Source organism: Acanthochromis polyacanthus, chromosome 10 (assembly GCF_021347895.1).
Source record: "Acanthochromis polyacanthus isolate Apoly-LR-REF ecotype Palm Island chromosome 10, KAUST_Apoly_ChrSc, whole genome shotgun sequence".
Lineage (NCBI taxonomy): Eukaryota > Metazoa > Chordata > Actinopteri > Pomacentridae > Acanthochromis > Acanthochromis polyacanthus.
This window is the reverse complement of record NC_067122.1, coordinates 34,436,580-34,454,199: the sequence shown is the minus strand read 5'-3', so window position 1 is coordinate 34,454,199 and position 17,620 is coordinate 34,436,580.

The window sequence follows — 17,620 nt, the reverse complement described above, 5'->3', positions numbered from 1 at the left end:
GCAAATGAATGGAATATTAAAGCATCTTACAGGAGACACGGTTGGTCTTTGCACATGCTCAGGTGCTCGTGAGATTCCAGTATTCTCACAGCTGTGTGTGTGTGTGTGTGTGTGTGTGTGTGTGTGTGTGTGTGTGTGTGTGTGTGTGTGTGTGTGTGTGTGTGTGTGTGTGTGTGTGTGTGTGTCAGAGACTAATAAAGTCTCCTCTAAAGCTTTGCTTTCTCTCCATTCATTTGTGCAACAAACAACAAGCTAAATGCCAGGCGCATTCATCTCCTAATAAGCCGACACTAACACAGGGATTTTCATGAGGGGGAAAATAATTGCCTGTTCAAGTGCTTTTTCATAAGTTGCACGTCTAATTTGGCAACTCATGAAGTGTGTCATGGAGAGAGAGAAAGGGAAAGAGGATCACAGCGTTCCCCTCCAGTCTATAAAAACCTTCTCCTTCTTCTGCGTCTCCTGCTTTATTTCTGCTGTGCTTTGTCTTTTCCTCCCTGAATCGTGCATTTCAAAACTCACCTTCAATCAGATGTTTTTACCTCAGAGGCTTCTCCCCCTCCTCTCTCGTATACACCCTCACTTCCTCCTCTGACATTCCTTTCAACAGCAGCTCAAGTCTTTCTTCTTCCACTTTCAAGTGCACTGACACGATGTTAGTGCCTCTTTTTATGCTTAGTCGACAGTGTAACAAGCCATGTATCATGAGGCGCTGGCGCCAATGAGCGTCAACTAAACTGTTGCGGGTAAAGTATTACACAGCCACAGCAGGTAAAAAAAGAAAGAAATAGGAAAAAAGCTGCAAAGCACATCATCCTCACTTGATCATCCTTCCAAATCCCCACGGCGCGGTGGCAGCAGGCAGGCATGCTGGGAAATTTTGAGAGGTCAGGACATGAAAAAGGAAAAGAAAAGAGAAGTGTCAGAGGGATGAAGTACAGAAGAGAGGAAATTAAACCAGCTAAGAGGAAGAGAGAGAGAGGGAACAGAGATATGAAAGAGGCAAGAGCAGTGGTAGAGTGCTGGGATGATAATGTCAGGGGAAAATTGATGCCGAGAGTAACAATCCACTTTATTTGTGCTTTGTCGGCTGTGATAGACACCCAGACAGCACGGATCTGAAATCACCATGAAGGCAGGCGTTGCATAAACACGACAACAGGGGGTTGAATACATTACCAGAGGGGGACGCAGCATATTAATGATGAATTAAAATGCTTGGAGAAGCATCCTGACATCTGTGTGCGACACACATGAACCCAACACCGACTCTCTGATGGAATTCTCATGTAAGGTGTGCTACAGGTGGAGCCATGGCCTGGATGTGGACAGAATTAGCACACAGAGCAGCATTGTGTCATGGAGCTTGACACGGATGAGCTCAGAGGACGATGTGTTTAAACTGTTAGAGAATCCAGATGCAGAGGGACCAAGAGGGGAATAGACACACACAAAACAGGAACCTTTATGGAGGTTTTATATTCATATTGTTAGGATTTCTGACACATTCTGATTGACTGAGACAGCAGATGCTACTAATGAGAAACCTTGCAGATATATGTTTCTGTAAATCCATATTTCCAGGAAGATTCATGTTTGTTGCATCTTGAGTCATATTATGTGGTTTTATCTATCATTGTTGTCACCTGCAACAACCTGTAATCTCCAGAGTCACTGCTACAATCCAGGGCTCACTTCTGAAACCTTCTCTGAAATGGAAGACTCTGTTAGTAGGTGCAGAAGGTCAAAGCTGCTGCAGTCTAGAATCTACAGGAGGTGTGGATTCATTTGCAGTGGCTAAACAGTATATCTGGATCCTTATAATGGACATGTTTAGCACCTTTTTGCAAATAAATGACCATAAATCTGCTTAGAAATGAAAGGTAAAACATGTCCCTAGTGACTCCAGTATCATATTATCTTGGCTTCAGGGGTACATTACAAACAGGAGCTGCTAATAGCTAATTTAGCATGCAACAATGAAGCAAAATATTATGACCACCTTCCCAATATGCTGTCGGTCCCTTAAGTAGTGGTGATAGAGGAAAATACTCAGGAAGAAAATAAACTTAAATGAGACGTAGTTTTGTCTTATTCAGCACAGCAGGTATGAACTCAGAAATTGAGCTGTCATGGGCTTGTGAAACTGTAAATACACAGAATTTCCAAATCCACAAATTGCTTTGGCCTCAGACCAAACACTCGGGTAGTCATGTTTCCTGTTTTGGTGTGTTTGTACAAGTTCCTCCCAATTTGTTCATTTTTAGCGAAACAAAGAGGCATCGTGAGAAAAGAGTATACCGTATTTTCACGACTATAAGGCGCACATAAAAGTCTTAGATTTTCTTCAAATTGTGTGGCGCGCCCTATGGTGCAGTGCGTCCTGTGTGTGTTGTTGTTGTTGTAAGGCGGACGTAGACCAGGTGGTTTTTTCCACGCATCACCATCGCTGTTGATCTGTGACTCTATGCGTGCCCATCTTACAGCCGATGTGAAAAAACAAGTGAAGCAAATGAACTCTGAGCTTGCTGTCATTCCGGGAGGCCTGACAAAGGAACTCCAACCGCTGGACATCGGTGTGAACCGGCCGTTCAAAGTAAGGCTGCGAGCGGCGTGGGAGCGATGGATGACCGATGGAGACCACAGTTTCACTAAGAGTGGAAGGCAGCGCCGGGCGAGTTACGCCACAGTTTGCCAATGGATTGTAAATGCTTGGGCTAACGTGTCTGCTGGCACTGTTGTTCGAGCTTTCGCAAAAGCCGGCATCATTTCCGAAGCGCCGCACGGCACGGAAAGTGACTCTGACAGTGAAGAAAGTGAACCTGGCATGTTTGATGGAGGTTTAGCGCAGCTGTTCAATTCAGAAACAGAGGATGAGGACTTCCATGGGTTTGATTGATGACGATTACCGGTAAAAAAAAATGTGAATACCAAACTCAGTTTTGCTCCCGCTCTATTTTTAAATATGCACACTTGTGTGCTTGTTTTATCTGTGTTTTACCATGCCCACGCCTATTGATGATTAAAAAATGTTAGTACTTTGTAATCAATACTTAAATAAAGCACAACCAAACTCAGTTTTGCTCCGGCTCTATTTTTAAAAACGCACACTTGTATGCTTGTGTGTGTTGTTGTTGTTGTAAGGCCGACATAGTAGAGGACACCATGAGAACGTTAAAGGGGGAAGTGTGGGCGTGGATTGTATATAAAACCCTCGCCATATAATCAGGTGCGCCTTATGTGTGTGTTAAATACAGTCATGGCACACATAACTGAGACTGCGCCTTTTGGTACAGTGCGCCTTTTGGTCGTGAAAATACGGTACTAATAATACTTCTCTCTGTTTTTTTTTTTGTTTTGTTTTTTTTTACAGCCTGATGAGACACTGACTCTACATGACTCCTGATTCTGTCCTGTAGCATCTACCATTAAAGTGTTAGCAACAGATCCTTTAAGTCCTGGAAGCTGCCAGTTGGAACCAGTGAGCATCACGCTTATTCTTTCATGTCCCCCATGGTTCATGCTTGGTTCCTTCTCATCCCCCCATTGGCAGGAACTCACACACTGCAGCCCTTATTCACCACTGTTCAGCTGTTTAGGAGATGCTGTGACCCAGATGTTTGGCTGTAGAGATAAGTCTCTCAGGTCTTTACACCTTCCCATTTCTCATACATCCAACATGCTGGCTTTGAGAAGTGACAGTACACTGTCGTTTAACTTTTTCCATCCTGCAGGAGCTAAATTCAATCTAATTTAAATAAAGTACTCTTGAAATCTGCAGCACAAAGTCATTAATTATCCAAATCTTCTCATATGTCGAAAGTAGCTTTTTTATTCACAGCAAACAGTTTAGCTTCTGCACAAACCTGCAGTTTCTACAGTGAAATCACTGGGAACAGATCTGTATAGCTCACAATGAGTCCAGCACCATCTGAGCTTTTACAGCATTTTTATTTATTCCTGCAGTCTTCCAAAACACCAAATATCATTTCCTCTGGAGAATCGTAATGTGTGTTTCCTGGCACATCAAGTGGAGAGTTTTGATTTCATTTCAATGTTGAAATATGACATTCAGAAAATTCAACTGCAGAATCTCTTGCCAGAAATGATGTGCTGTTGCCGCAGATAGTCAACACAAACAGAACAATGTTCACACTTTTCACTGGAGCTACACTGAAGTGAAGAAATAGCTCCTTTGAAAACTGTGTAAAGTATGATCTGTGACCCCAGCCCTCGTTTTTAACCCCTGGATATACATCATTATTTCTAGATAATCAGCTGCACTCCATCTGTAAGTACTCACAATCATTGTTTGCTTTCCACATTGGAAATACAGTTTTGTCTCAATTTTGTCTGAAGACGGGCTATCAGTGTCAGCATGCAAGCAGCAGAACAACAGAAATAACTAGCTCCTTGGTGAGAACCATGCTGCTCTGACTTTACAGTGTGTGATGTTTTGGACCATCTGAAGGTCAGATGATGGAGGTACATACTACATGGGTGCATTTCCTCAAGCATAGAAACCTTGCTTTAACTCTCCATTTACTGCATGTCAATCTCCTGCTCTTTTCTCCACATTTCCTGTCACTCTATACTGTTATTGCTTGATTTTGTTTATCTATTCCAGCAACGTCTCCGTGTTTTGATCATGAATCGGACTGCGGGATATTAATCAGGAACTACCACCAGTGAAAATCAATGCATATTCTACTATCAAATATATTTTTTGATTAATAATTTATTTTTATTTTGCATGCATTACTTGTGCCTGAGTTGAAAAACTATGTCGACTGGCACAACTTTGCCAGTTTTCAGCAGGCTACCATGTTAACATGTACATATTTCACCGTGTCTTGTATTTCAGTATAAATGGGTGTCTCTCTCATCACGTGTTTGAACGTCTTTCTGAAACCCTCACAATACACATGAAGCATGGTAGAACCATTGTAAATTCAAGATTTTAAAGCTGTCCAGCAGGCTTTGGACATGCCAACCAGTCCATCCAAGGGCAATGGTGTGTCTCTAACATATCATGTACATACAGTCCCATGTATTTATTTAATTTTTGTATGTCAGTTTGGAAACACTGAGTCACACTAGATTTATCTTCTTGTGCCTGGTAATTTTCTGAGGGATGTGAAGCTTCAAGATTTTAATTATCCATGTAATCAGTTGGCTCAGGAGCTGCAGCAAGTTTGATTTGGGTATTTACTTTTAGGCTTTTTTTTTTTTTTAACTTAACGTTACCTACTTTAAAATAGGTGTGAAATGGAAGAGGTTCAAAGGTGAACATTACTAAATGAAATCTCTGGAAAAAAGTGAATCGGGATTAGTTTTTGTTTACGCAGCCATGCCTTGTGCAAGAGCTGGACCAGCCGGTAAAACGGAGGAAAAACACCACGCTCAGCCGACATTACTCTTGGCCTGCATGCTAGGATTTTGTGAATGAACTGCAGCCATTTATTATAAATTGCGCACCGGTGTGTAGCCCCACCCACACCCAAAAGTAGGTCAATTGAGGACAAATAGATAAACATCACAACACCCCCACTTGTTCCTCAATTAACTAGGGTACATCGCAGTGCATGAAATCCATATACAATACAAATTTAGTTTACAATACCACATATTTATACACCAAATAGAAAAGGTACAATTTTATCCATTCTCATATTAGTTACAGGTTTCGTAAAAATGTCTGCCACCATTCTATCTGCGGGACAATATTGAAGAGTGATTTTGCCATCACCAACAACAGATCTGACAAAATGATATCGAATATCAATGTGCTTGCAACGTTGGTGACATACCGGGTTCTTTGAAAAGACAATAGCACCTTGATTGTCTTCAAGAACAGTAACAGGAGTATAGTCTGTCTCATTGTCCATTCCTGTCAACAAATGTACAAGGTATAGACTCTCCTGTGCTGTAGCTGACAAAGCCATGTATTCAGCTAACATGTGGATGACACTACTGTGGGCTGTTTCTTTGACTTCCAGGAAATAACAGGCCCACTCTCAGACAAACTAAAGCAGTAGCCAGTCACACTGCGCCGGTCATTCTGGTCTGTTGCCCAGTCTGCATCACAATAAGCCAAAAGTGCAAGATTTTCTTGTTTCCTGTAACACAATTCCTGGTCCACAGTGCCTTGTAAGTATCTTAACACATGTTTAGCTGCAACCCAATGTTGTTGTTTCGGTTCAGAAAGGTACTGTGACAATTTGTTAACAATAAAACTCAAATCTGGTTGAGTCGATGTCATTAGATAGATTAAACTGCCAACCACTTCACGATACTTCTTTGAATCAGTAGATTCACCCTCGCTGTCAAATTTTACTTTCATTTCACATGGTGTCACTCTTGGTTTGCAATGAGTCATTTCAAATCTTTCCAAAATTTGTTTATGTATCTCTTTTGATTCATTTTTAATTCCCCTTTTGTCTGGGCAAAATCAATGCCAAGGAAATGCCTTAGTTTCCCAAATATCTTTAATTTTGAATTTTCACCCAACATTTCCTTCACACTTTTGAGTATTTGACCATGACTCGCTGCAAGAATGAGGTCATCAACCCAAATGACCAATATGATGCTTTCACCTTCTGAATGCTTACTGTAAACACAATAGTCTGCTGTATTCTGGACAAAACCATTTTCAATTAGGAAATCATGGAGCATCTTATTCCAGTTTCGTCCTGACGATAAACGATACGTCGATGACACGTCCAAACGATAGCAATAGTCAATATTGGTCAATGATTGGTCTTCCTCAAATTTCACTTCATAATCACCATCAGTATAATACTGTGGGGGTTTCCTCTCTCTTTCTGGGTAAGGGGCACTACGGCTACTCTCATCGTTACTTTGTAAGTTGGTATTAGATTGACACACCTCTAGTTTCACTTCTTGAGGGATCACATTAATCACATCTGGTTTAGATGGCTGGATCTCAGCTCTTTTCCTGTGTTCAAAAATATCATACATGTCTTCATCTGTCTGAGTGTCACATTTATTTGTTCTCTTTGTCATAAACTTCACAAGCCTGTTTTTCATTACTTTACCATTGTTTGGATAAAACACTAAAAATGCAGGACTGTTTTTGTCGTAACCAACAAAGATTCCTTTTTCACAACGTGTGTCCAACTTTTTCTTGTCATATTTGTATGCAAAACATTCTGAGCCAAAGGCTCTAATTTTGGACATGTCAGGTTTCTTCCCAGTTAACAAGTAATAGGGAGTTTGTGCAAGCCTTCTGTTGTAACACCTATTTCTGACTATAGCAGCAGTCTGTCCTGCATATGGCCACAGCTGTTTTGGTAATTTGCTCTCTATCAGCATACATCTTGCCATTTCAAACAAGGTCCTCCATGCTCTTTCAGCTGTTCCATTTTGATGTGGCGACCAAGGAGCTGAGGTTTCATGTCTGATGGCATTTTGACAGAGTAGTGACTGAAACGCAGCTGATGTGAACTCTGTCCCATTATCCGACCTTATGCATTTGATTTTTCCATAAGGTGCAACATCAGCAATGAATCTCTCTGTGGCTTTGACAGTATCACTCTTAGCTTTTAGGAAATATGTGAAAATAGCTCCAGAATAATCATCAGTAAATGCAAGAGCAAATCTGAAACCATCTTTACCAGCTGGCTCTATCAGCCCAGCCAGGTCTGTATGAACAAGCTCTAGAACATCTTTAGCTTTCTCATCCGGTTCTGTATTTGTGCTCTGTGCAAATTTACCTTTGATACACACTTCACATTTCAGATTGGACTTCTCATCTTTCCCTTTGATTTTCATACCTTCTGTGACACTTTCCAGCTTCAACACGTCATCAGAATTACAGTGACCCAATATTTCGTGCATCTGAACATCATAACACACACTACATTGATCAGTCTCACTTTCCACAGTACTTAAGTAAAACAGTCTGTCTTGTGTGTTAATATCAAAAGTTTTACCGTTTTTATGGATGAGTCGGTTCTGTCCCTCTTTGAAGATGACAGTCGCTCCATGCGCTGTTGCCGCTTTGACGGAATCAGAATCAGAATCAGAATTACTTTATTCATCCCTGAAGGGAAATTCAGTTGTCAGGGTTCTTATCTGTTTAATTTTGAATTGAATAGCCTGACTGCTGATGGCAAGAAAGATTTCCTGAATCTTTCAGTCTTGCAGCGCAGGGATAGGAGCCGTCCACTGGTGTTTCGTTGTTCATTGAGGCAGATGTGAAGTGGATGATCCATGTTTGTCAGAATGGCCTCCATCTTGCTCAGTGCCCGTTTCTCCACCTCATCCTCCAATGTGTTCAATCTGATTCCAACCACAGAGCAGCTTTTTTCATCAGTTTGTTCAGACGCCTTGCATCCTTCTGTTTTATGCTGCCTCCCCAGCAGACTGCAGCATAAAACAGGACACTTGCTACCACAGACTGATAAAACATCTGCAGCATCTTACTGCAGATGTCTAGTGATCAAAGTCTTCTGAGGCAATAAAGTCGGCTCTGACCCTTTTTGTAGATTAAGTCTACGTTTTTAGACCAGTCCAACTTATTATCAAAGTGGACACCTAAACATTTATGTGATGTCACCATCTCAATGTCCACGCCACAAGTGTTCACTGGCTGAAGAGGGGGTTTGGATCCGTGGAAATCTATGATATTTCCTTTGTCTTTGAGGCGTTGAGTAGCAGTCAGTTTTTGTGACTCCAGTCACTGAAGGCACTTATCAGATCTCTGTATTCAGCTTCATGTCCATTTCCGATACATGCCACGATAGCAGTGTCATCAGAGTATTTCTGAATGTGGCAGGACTCAGTGCTGTATTTGAAGTCAGATGTATACAGAGTGAACAGGAATGGAGCCAGGACTGTTCCTTGTGGAGCCCCAGTACTACTCATTAATGTCCCAGAAACACAGTTCCCCAGCCTGACAAACTGTGGCCTTCCTGTCAGGTAATCTGTGATCCATGAAACACAGGAAGGATGCACTCCCATCTCTGTGCGCTTGTCTTTGAGGATGGTGGGTTGGATGGAGTTGAATGCATTTGAAAAATCAAAGAACATGATTCTCACATAAACTCCAGGTTCCTCCAGATGAGACATGATGAATTGTGTCATATGACATCTGTAACACTCACAGATTTCCCTGACCTCACTGTGACTCTTAGATCACTACTCAGTGAGGGAAAAAATAATGAGGTTCATGAAACCATTTCAGAAATCAATTTTATAATTTCCAAAAGTGCAAAGTCACCACTTTGAAAATAAGGCTTCTCTCTGAAAGCCGATATATTGGAGACAAAGTTCATATCCAAGAATATTTCATCACAAAGCTCATCTTCCACTTCTGCTCGCCAAGTTCAATATATCGTAGGGACTGAAAACGCACACACCCAATGTGCTCTTAACACATTATGCAGAAACTTTAATCAATTACATTTACCCTGTAGCTTTCTTGGAAACAAATAGTTTTGTGAAACAGTTCAAAAGTCCACTTTCTGTCTTTTTTTGGAACTTTTAAGCACAACTTGCTGTCTCATCTTCAGCAACTGGAAGTTGCTTAGTCATCCTTCTGTGAACTAAGGATGGAACTTCAGGATTATGATGAACAACCAGTCAAATCTAAAAAATAAAAAAATAAATAAAAAAAACACCTGATGACATGTGACACTTTACAGGAGGCCACACAGTCTTGTTCCCTGAAATCCTGCATTTGGAAAACCAACACTGACTGATGTTTATATTTGTCACAAAAGATCATTCCACAAAATACAAGATATGCATTTTAATGGTTTGCATTACAAAAAGGTTCTGGAAACAACAAACTTCGAGAACATGTCCTCGGTTTTGCAAAAAACTTTTTACACTTGAATCGAGTTTGTATTTTTTTTTAAATACTGTTAAAAATGGGCACATAGTGGTTGTGAAAACATCCTTTTTTCCAAATAAATTCAGTTGTAGCTAACATTTAACTTGTGATGTATCAACTGATTCTGCTTCTTTTGTTGTCTTGACCTCTGACTACATGAAAACGATGGCCAAACCTGCTGACATGTGAGAATTATGACAACTTTCCTGATTTTATTCCCCCAATTTCTCTCTTACAGATTTCTTCTTCTTCCTTGAGACTTTTAATGGTTATAGCACAGCTGGTGTTGCTGATCTATGGAGGAATGTTTTACCAACCCTTCTTTACATTGTTTAAAATAAGAAATGCAGGTTTGAATGAATTTCTTGAACCACAGCATGACTTTTGAAATATTTAAAACTACAGACGGAGTTTTTGTAAGCAAATAGTACAACTGAAGTATGATCCAACATCTTTTCCTTTGCTCTTGTGACTTTTGAGCATTACACACTGGTCTTCTACAGAATGTGCATCCACAAAACAGAGAATGGATCAAAAAAACACCACTCCATAGATCTGCTAATGCTGACAACTCATGAACTAGTATCTGCAGTGTTTTCTGCAGTAAGTTTAAATTTTCACAAGCAGCTGAAAAGATCTACAAATGTGCAATCAGCAGATGTTAAGATATTTGTAGAAAATGCAGAGCCATTCATAAAACATAACGAAACTAGATTTTGTAACAGCAGTGTTTCCAGTTTGCCCACGATTTCTTATGTTAATGAATATTCTCGTGATAAATATGAAATTTGTGCAAATGACCGCTGTGACTGAAGCCCTCTGTGGCTTGAGACCTAAACAAATGCTGTAGAAATGGAAATGTCATTACTTGAAGTCATTATGGTAAACAACACATTGGTGTTTGGTACACACGCATACACTAAGGGAAACACTGATATTAAATACAAGGAGAAACACGCACAGTAAACAATATCCCTATCACGTATCAGCAGTTTTAATAACTAAGACATGTCAGAACTCAAAGGCTAGATCAACACGATGGATTTATTACTCCAGTACAGCCAGTTTATTCCTGTATATACTGCAAATGTTCTGTGTTATCAGTGCGTTCAACCCACCATTGTGTGTGTGTATATATATATATATATATATATATATATATTTGTAAAAAAAAAATAAAACATTTCCTGTTTTCCTGCGTGGTTGGTGGTTAGCTTTCTGTTTTGATAGAATTCTGCATGTTGTATGTTGTGCATTTTAAATGTATCCAAGCACTCTAAACCTCATGCTAAGGATATGACAGTGTAAAAGACAATGCACATTGATCAGATCTTAAAAGACAATAAGGACAATACAATATGGTAATATACAATAATAGAAGTTGAACACTAAACTAAAAATCTCAGAAATTCCACACTATTTTTTTGATAAATGCCTAAATATAAGATAAGATAAGATGAGATAAGTACTTTATTTCTCCCCAAGCCAGGGGAAATACACATTGTTACAGCAGCAATAAACGTAGAATCGAAATAAAAATAATAATATTGTAGTAATAATAATGTTTAAATATATATAGGGTTGAGAAATGAGGGTGAAATACTACAGTATTGACACACGGCAATACAATACAATATAAAGTGGCTTGAAAAAATTAGTTTGAAAAGTGCAAAATATGTAACACTTTTCACACACCATTTCCTATGAGACCCCACACTCTGTAACACGTGTAGCCCGTGCCATTAGGTATTCGACAAAACCATTTCAGCAGCCATTTATCACATCAATTCTCCATCAGTCTGGACATTTTCTGCCTGGAATTAGCATTGAAACTACTTTGTGATATTGAGCAATATGTATTGACTTTCACTTTGTCCATTTTTTCTCAAATTTCACTGTTCACAATTTGAATAAAGCACTTGAACAAAAGGACCATTATGGAGAGCAGGAGAAAGGAAGAGCACAGGGTGGTGTGACAGAGGTGCTACGAGGATACTGGAAAATGCTACTTCTATGCACACACAAACACTTACGCAAACACACACACAGCAGATGACAGAGCCATCTATTTGGACCAGAACAAGGTCACGTACTGACCGCTGGCCCTATTCCATCTAACTCCTTTTTTTCCACTCCCTGTTTCTGATGCTTCTTAAAGAAATACACCAAGCTTTTTGGAGGAGAGACTGTTTGATCTACTGCTGGGTGACAGGATGCCAGTTTGCCACCATATCAGACATCCATGGTAATGCCATTCATGTTAGTTTGTCGCCATCGCCTCCAGTCATCCATTTGTAACTACAAAGTAAATCTCCTGACCTGATAGACCAGCCTACCGTAGCTGTGTTCTGTCAATAAAAATGCATGTTATGCTGCAAAACGGGGCATAAAATCTGTTATTTAGATACAGCCTCTCTCTTTTCTCTGAGTATTTCTCATTGGTGCAGCTCTGAGGCTTCACCTCAGGTAGTTGTGTGATGTGATTATGCAAACGCACACATCAGCTTTAGTTTCACGGGGACTGAACATTTCCTTTCTCTTTACATTAAACAGGTATAGCGTTCTCTCTGGAATATTTTTCTGAGTAAGGTAAAATGCAGAAAGGGTTTCATTTGTCCAGAACTTATCCAGATCTCTTTACTTCTTGTGCGTCTTTATGTTGTCGAGCAGCTGGATGGAAGCCACTCTGGTCAACTCTCAGCTGGCTGTCATGTGATTTTACTCAAACTGCTATTAACTAACTGAGAATATGAGGGAAAGGATTGTCTGGCTCTTATGAGACAGAATAAAATAACTGTTGGTGTGGCTTGTATCTGTAAGTTATTATCTGTTCAATACCGTTCTGATGGTGAAGCATGGTGGTGGCATCATCATGTTGTGGAGGTGCTCCTCCTTAACATGGAAAAAGAGACAGTACAGTTACCATGGCTACATATGTTATTCTCATCTACCATGAGGTGGATGGAGAAGGTCCTGTTTATTGTTATGGTATAGTTTGTGCCTTGTCGGTTTTCACTGAAGCAACAGATGGACTCTCCTCAGCTAATCCAGTGTTAGCATTCCCAAACTCTGGTCGTTTGAACAGAACTTTCTCTCTTGTTTGTCCTGTTAACTTAGCTTTACCACTGCAGCTGCTGGACTGTTGCTTGCATTTTCACAGTTTACAGGGCCACAGAGTGCAACTACTTTGGTTCCATATGGAATGAAAAATCTATTCTTTCCATTGGTCACACTAGTGCAGCTGTCATTGAACAGGTCAGGTTTAAGTGTGCAGCATTTAAATTTCACTACATATTTAAGTCATGTGATTCAGATTTGGGGCTGCACAGTAGTATAGTGGTTAGCACTTTCACCTTGCAGCAAGAAGCTCTCTGGTTCAAATCCTGGCCTGGGCCTGGGATCTTTCTGCATGGAGTTTGCATGTTCTCCCTGTGCATGCATGGGTTTTCTCTGGGTACTCTGGCTTCCTCCCACAGTCCAAAAATATGCTGAGGTTAATTGGTGACTCTAAATTGTCCGTAGGTGTGAATGTGAGTGTGATTGTTTGTCTGTATATGTAGCCCTGTGACAGACTGGTGACCTGTCCAGGGTGTCCCCTGCCGTCAGCTGGGATAGGCTCCAGCAACCCCAGTGAGGATAAAGCGGTGTATAGAGAATGGATGGATGGAAAAGCGTCAAATGAAAACTAAAGCCTCCTTGTTTTGTTTTAATCTCAATCCAAAATTTCTGAAGTAGCAGGGGTATCTTTTTCTTTTAGCATCGTTTTAGATGGTGCTGTATATTAAGCATATGCAGAGAGCAGACATGTGGCCAGGGAGACCTCGTCTAAAGCCTACAAACTGTGACAGCCATAGATCTTTGTAACAGCTGTAAAGAGTTTAAACTAGGCTACCAAACACCTGCAGACGGTTCTTAGCAGCTCTGGATGGAGAGCTCTGGTGTGCTGTGGAGCTGAATTATGCTGGGTACTCTGAGAACCACTGACCAGCTGTCTGCCTCCATTCCCATCTCCCCTACTTATTTCTTACATCTTTCTCACACTCCACTCCTCTTTCCAAACTCATTTTTTTCTGAGTCTTTTTGGGTCTCCCCCTCCTCGCTGCTCCTTCATTCTCTTCAGGTAACCCATCAGCTTCCTGACCTGTCTTTCTCTTGTTACCCCAAGGGCTAGACACCTCTTTGAACCTTTCCATCTTGCATTTTATCTCCCTCACTCTGACTCTCAGTCTTTTTCTGCCTCTCTCACTTCAGCAGTGAACTCCATTCCCTCCCTTTCTCACTTGTTTCTCTGTGACCTGGTTGTGTTGGCTCCTGCTGGAAGGCCTGATGTTGTTCACACTAACACAGCTCTGCCTGCATACAAAGACACACATGTTGGGGACACACACGCACACACACACACACACACACACAAAGTTCATCCAAAAGCCTTGTCAGGTGAGCACGTCCACACTGAAATCTAAATACACACATATTTACTTGGCAAACACAGTGGACTCACACGATCGCTAGCTGATGGGATTATGTAATCGCACTCAGGCTTTAGTGGGAATGTCAGGGTTGAGGTAGAGGGTCAAATAAATTTACTTTGTTAAAAGTAAAGGACATACAGTATTTACTTGCCTGTTGAAGCTACATTGTACCACAATCATGCATTTTGGTGCAGTGACTGCATTTAAAACTGCAGGCAATGTGAAACCAAACAGGCTGAAAGCAAGACTTTACAGTTTACAATCTGTGGAAAACTTGAAATGATAACCAAGTGTTTCTCTTTGTCACAGACTCCCAAAACAGTCTGTTTCTGTTTTCACAATTTGAGCTGTTAGTATCTCATGACTGCTCACTTCATGGTTGAACATATAGTATAAGGCCATGACCTTACCATGTCAAAAATGTGAAATGACAGATTATTTGGCAACCTGTGAATAAAACTGAACTGAATGGGAATGTCTCTGCTTCCTGCAGAAGTGAGGATGAGACATGGGTTAGTGCAGTTTTCATTTCTGTGATGAGTTTCTCTTTTTAGATCAGCTTTAATTGCAACAGTATATATGTATGACTCATTTTTATGAGGATGTTCTTTATCCTCTAATTTAGAGTTCCAGTCAGGTGAAAGTAACAATAGTTTTCTCTGGTAGTTCAGGACAATCTGCACACGTTGAGGATCCTGGGTGGAGTTTCAGGTGAGGAATCACATACCGGTAGTTATTTGTGGTCATTTTAGGTTGGATTGACAATCCATCCACAGTGATTACAATTCTGTGTTTGTGAAACTACAGTTTAGAGATGGAGGCATCAATTTCCCCAGTGGCGGTTCTAGCCTTATTGACTCCCTAGGCAAGTCAGTCTGTTGCGCCCAGTCACCGGTAAACACGCACCCCTCTCGCCTTTCCTGTTGACGGGGGGGGGGGGGGGGGGTATATACACTATTGGGCCGTCTTCGCCGTCTCCGCCGCAGCCGCGCACCCCCACACCCGCCACCTGTCGCCGGAGGGTGGCAGACGGCCTCGTCGTCAGAGAGCAGAGGGCGCACCTCTGAGTCTTGACCTCAAGAGGGCGCCATTTGTTATGTAACGTAACACCATCAGAGTGTCAATGGATGCTTACTCAGCTGCTGCTTATGAAGGGAATTGTATTTAATGATTTTTTTTTCCCCCCTTCATCATGCCGCCCCTTTGAGTTTGCCGCCCTAGGCGGCCGCCTAGCTGGCTTGTGCAAAAAACCGCCACTGAATTTCCCAGATAAATGAATGTAAAACTGAATAGAAAGATTCTACTAAAAGTATTAGCGATGAACTGACTTTACACATGGACCACATCTTAAAGTATTCTGGCACCGTGCTGGATTTCCAGAGTGCGGCATTTGGCTTGGGGGGAAAAAAATAGGACTACATTGCCAACTGAGTTCATCTATTAGTGGAATGAGGGGAGCACAGCTTTTGCTCTCAACCAAACTAATAATCACCAGCCAGTGGGAGGTAAAGTGGGGGCGGGTCTTAGAAAGACGCTGCAATCCAGCTGCAGGCCAGTCCATATCAGAGTTTCACATGGTTTCACGGAGTTCTGTATACTGATATCAGGAGCATGGAGAACAGATTTTTGACGCCAGGGAAAGACGTCCTTATCAATAAAGGACTTAACAAGAAAAGCACCCAGAGTACATTTCTCTCCAAGGCCACTCAGCTGCTGTTTCATTTCCAACAGATAAGTCTTGATAAGTCCTCAGTGGTGGATTTGGTAGGATCACCACCATCTGATCATCAGCAGGCAGCTGACGAAGTGTTCACACTTGTTGTCATGGTTACAGTGATACAGAAATCTTTAAGAAATCCATGGATCCAGACTATAAGTAGCATCACTGTCAAAATCTAGTCACTTGGTCCTTGTGTCATTTTTGATCTTCTCTAAAAATTTCATCCAAATTTGATAGTCCATTTTTTGAGTAATGATGTGCACAGATGAATAGATGGAAGGACAAACGTTCACCAACCGTCACATAACTCGGCCTCGATCGTTGGCAGATTAAAAATAAATGGTGCTGGCCACACAGAGACAACAAGCCCTTTGATTGTTGGTACAAACAACTGAAGGAATCGGGTGCTTGCTTTTGGACCATGTGCTCCAAAAAACTCATGTATGCAACTCACATCAAGAAAGTGCTGTCAGGTCAGGAGTCAGACCCCGGCCATAGAGCTGCTGTCAGCTCTGAAACTCACAACTCGTGTACTGGGAGCAAAATCCACCGCTGAGGTCCTGGCATCATACTGACCGGGTTTGTGATTTAAAAATACATGTGTTCTTTGTAGAACACGACTTGTCATTCACCAGATCTCAGCCGCTCGTTAATCTGCATGTTTCTTAATTGAACTGAACTGTAGTTGTCTGTAGTAAACTGAATTAGTTTATTTTCTATTTTCTTATTTATTTCTGATTATTTACGTTACCAGTTCCTAGAGCACTTTTTTTGTTATTATTTGAATTGAATTATAGTTTTTAAAATATATTTTAATGTATTTATTTATTTTGCACTGTAACTGTTCACATAGTTGTATTTTAGAATAAATCGAGCAAATTGTGCACATATTGTTAAAATGTGAATCAATGTCCTTTTCCATGTCTTTTACTGATTGGTTGCTCAACAATATATTTGCACCATGTTGTAGTCAGATGGAGAACCAACTACTGACCTTTACTGTATTACTATAATTTGTAGCCTGAGTTTGCAAAAGCAAATATCTTAATTTCTTATTAGTTAGCTAGATTGCTGCCCTCTCCAAAAGAAAAAAAAGTTCAGGCTCAGGATTATTTTTCACTTTAAGCCCTGTGGACCAGCTAAGCAAAGACCGTGGGTTACCCGAGCAGCTACAGCGTTCACTTCCACAACTCCAATCCTATATAGCACAATAAAAACACAGGAATGGTATTATGTGTGTAATGACAGTCTTATTTTAAAAATGTCTTGCCTGATGAAGGTCTAGCACTGCAAGGTTGCTAATGAATGTAGTTTTGCAAGCCGAACAATCTGAAAGGTTGCCATCCCACTGCTATGCACCAGTCTCAAAATAGATGGGCAAAGATCTCCTGTATTTGAAATCACAGCCTTATCTTAACAAAATTGACCTGACAGCTCTGATGGAGCTCAGTGTTCATTGAGAGAACTTCAACACAAATTATTCCCCCGTTTAAACCTGGAAACTGAGAGGAACAGCTGATCTGTGAGACATGTAGAAGAACACAGAACATTATTTACCATTAGATCATG